At 41.9% G+C, this 3,682-nt stretch overlaps 1 pseudogene; it reads right to left on the bottom strand.

Annotated features, from left to right (window-relative positions):
• Positions 1 to 748: 748 nt before the first annotated feature.
• Positions 749 to 1,531, bottom strand: LOC132637541 (uncharacterized mitochondrial protein AtMg00170/AtMg00620-like; annotated as a pseudogene).
• Between the last annotated feature and the right edge of the window lie 2,151 nt (positions 1,532 to 3,682).

The raw sequence follows: 3,682 nt of genomic DNA, 5'->3' as shown, positions 1-3,682 counted from the left end.
TTCTCGGGAACTTCTCCTTTTTGGTTAACAACCTATGTTGGGCTGACTAAGCCCACTATCCTACAGGGCCCCTCTTGTGTCGGGTTAAGGCTCCACCTCATCTTGGGTTAAGGGCTTAGTTGAACCCAATTTCTTCACTTGTAGTCTAGGGCTTTGCTTGGCATTGGGCTTCGATATAACTTGCTTTCCTGGTCTTGAATTAAACCTCTGGTCTTCTAATTCAGTCTATAGGTTTTGGTTTAGGTTCAATCTTAGTTGTTTAGCTTAGGTCTATCAATCAATCTCTCATAAACCCCTAAGCTGAATCTATATGGGGCCGGCCAAAAATTCCTTGTAACCCTATAAGAGGGTAAGGGTAGTGAGGCTTAGATTCCATAGAGTTCAACCTGCATTGGGCTTTAGTTAAGCCTACATCCATTTTAGTAGAAAAGGATCTTTTATGTAGCCCAACTCATAGAGAGTTCTGTCACTTGGTCTGAACCCATTTTCTTCTATTCCTATGATTGTTCAGTGATGGGTTTTCTCCTTTTAGGATTAGGTTTCTATCCCGTGTTGTGCTAAGCTCATTTCTCTTTTTAGGTCTTACCTTTTGTACTTAAGATATTGCATACCCTGCAAGTCATTCATTATCCACACATGTCATACATCTTTCATATAGGATGCTCTTAGAAAGCACCTAAGTGTTGGACATTTGCATGATACAGGTAAACCAATCGCTCTAGGTTAAAAACCAAACGACTTTCTCAAACTAATACTGCAGATCGACATCGGGGGTGGCTGTGACGCTTCCTGTTGAGTACAGTACACAATTCAGACTTGAAGTTCGTTTACACAGTATGAGAAAGACAATTATAAAGAATGGGACTAAGCAACTTTTTTAGATTTCATTCTTTAATATAACATCAACATAACAATTACATTATAAAGCAATATAGGCATTTATCCCATCCATCCACCGAGAAAAACACCTGCCTTACACTAAAAGTTCACGCGCTTCTTTATTCAAAACAAAAAAACATTCTGAAATGAACCCACATATAAAAGTGGGCTGGTCTGCTCATTATTTGTGTTCGTACATTTTTTCATTATTGCAATACAAGTAAGACCTCCACTATACTAGTTATGGAGAGGATTCGCGCCGGATGGAACACGACGCTTCGAACCATAGACTACTTGGAATGAAACGAAGCTTTGGAACAGAATTATGCTTCTTGCTAGGCCCTGATGGCGGAATTGGCATTTTGGGGGGGAAGAAAGCGGCCCCCTTTTGCGGCAGAGTAGAAATTTGAGCTTTCCCTCGCGTAGCTCCATTCAGAAAGAACACAAAAAGGAGAAAAAACATTATTTCGCGGATTCTTGCCATCACTTCTGGAAACCCCATTTTTCTGTAGGCATCCATCGGGTCCGAGATTATATACTGCTGCAGAAACTAAATCGAAGGGGTTGGTTGAAAGGTAAGGATAGCGTGATTGGCCGATTGGTTAGAAGGTAAGGATAGAATGATTAACTAGTTTCGGGTCTCTTGGATCATGGGACAGAGCTACTTGGGTTTAGCCCGCTGAACATCATTTGGATGGGCTCGGATCCTTTGCATGATTTCATATGCCTTTGACGGGCTTTGAATTTGGACAGATCTGGAGGGCCTTCTTGCATGGACTTGGGCTTGCTTTGATGATAGGCAGGCCTTTTCTTCACATAGGCCTTCCCTATAGTACTGGGGCTAACGCGCTAGGTCGAGCTGTCGCCGAAGCTTGCTTGTTAGTATAAAACTAACGAAACCTCAAACCAACCAATATCAAGACTACTCGGGCATACTTAGCTTTTCCTCCTAAGATAAGAGCTATCCACCAAGCTTGTCACTTTTGTAAACCTCTTCACTAATTACCTAGTAACTTTTCAAAATGAATTTCCACTAGGGTAAAGTAAAATAAAGGGAAGATGAAAAAACGACTACCCTAGCCTAGTAAGTAGTTGTCTATTTCGCGTGCCCTTCCTGTACTAACTTACTGTATACCGCTGTTAGTGGACTGACAGCGTCAGCTGGAAAGGGGCTTTTCCGGAGAAAATGAAAACTTGATTCATGTAACAGGAGAAAGATTTCCCATTCCTTAGCCGGAAAGAGATGTTGCCATGAAAGAGGGATTAAGTGGAACAAAATTGACTGGAGAGTCGTGGAAACACTTCTTTCTTCCATATTTTGGACCTTAGCTCCATGGAACAATATTTTAGCAATAAAATATGGAATAATTTCAATCTTAGATTAAAAGACTATGTATGGATGGTCTGAATTGTCTAAACAAGAATTCTTGAACAGTGAACAACCAGGAACAACCAGTTCAGATATTCACGACCAAGAAATAATGGATTCTCTTTCGGATAGGAAGGCTGGAATGCCAACAGGCGTATATTATGGAATTCACCCAACCCCTGACTCATTGTACTAGTTACTGCTATAGCTAGTGCTAGTGTTGTATTGGTGTATTGCTAGTGAACTTACAGAGCGAGCTGTAAAGGTAGAAAAAAACAGATCAATCAAGAGATAGTGGTTCGGTTTTCTCCTAAGCAAGGACGGACGACTGAGGATTGGCCGGGGAGAGTCGTCTCAAATGCTGATACCATTTTCTAAATAAGCCAATAAAAAAAAGACAAGTAGAAGCCAGTGAAAGTGAAAGAGGAGTAAGCAGTTCGTCCCTTCAAATCTCTTATCTAGACAGGATAAGAGCAAATGAACCCCCTACCTATTGTCTATTCCGCCTCCTGGCTTACAGGCTGTGGGGCATTAAATAGACCTGTTCTCATAGCTATCTATTTGTGCTTTATCCATAGTAACGGCTGATCCACTCGATTCATAAGTTTGAAGCCCCTTACTAGATAAGGAGATATCCACCAACCCAGCAGCATACCTTTCAGACCCACCCCTACTAGATACGTCAAATCAACCAATGGTTGGAATGATAGCTAAAGATCGGGATAGGGCTCCAGTGAGCCTCACTCAAGAGGGAAAGTCAATTTAGTGTTTTGTGATCGCTCTCTTCTGTCATTGCTGGGTGAGTTGACCCATTTCGAATTAACCTCAGTGCTTCCAATCAGGTAATGCACCTCATTAAGATGCGGAACCTGGGAGCTTTCCTCTTAGGGGTAAATGTATCGTAGGGGAGGTAAGGAGGGTGCCGAGGTCTTAATAGAAAATAAAAAGGGATTCCCGTCTGCTAGGCTTTTCCCTTCGCCTTTACTAAGGAAATTGAGTCTTCCTGGTAATGAATTGAGCGAGGAGGTCCGGTTCCATAGTGATTTCGTCTGCTTTTGGAACTTCGATTCCTGTGGACAAAGAAAATCCTTTTTCTTTGTTGCGTACTTAACCTGAACCCTGTCTATGAGTATAGTAATCCTTTGAATCTTTCCTAATCCGCTTTCTTTTTTTCTTATGCCTTGGGAGCCCAGTCTTTAGGAGAAGCAGCTGCTCACTCGTGACAATGGATGCCTGCTTATGTCAAACTATCCTCAATCTCTTTCCCCTAAAGCTAGGATTTTTTTCTTTCCTTCTCCTTCGACCCAAGCAAAAGGATTTCTATTCAGTTTATCAACTTTACCGGGCATGGAAGCACTCAAGCTAAAGCAAATGCACCTAAAGAATGGCTACTGGCCAGTGATCCTGCAAGACCCTAGACTAGCTTGAGTCCCT

Source organism: Lycium barbarum, chromosome 4, assembly GCF_019175385.1.
Source record: "Lycium barbarum isolate Lr01 chromosome 4, ASM1917538v2, whole genome shotgun sequence".
Taxonomy (NCBI): domain Eukaryota; kingdom Viridiplantae; phylum Streptophyta; class Magnoliopsida; order Solanales; family Solanaceae; genus Lycium; species Lycium barbarum.
The sequence above is the reverse complement of the archived record's forward strand: the minus strand, read 5'-3'. Positions and strand labels throughout refer to the sequence as shown.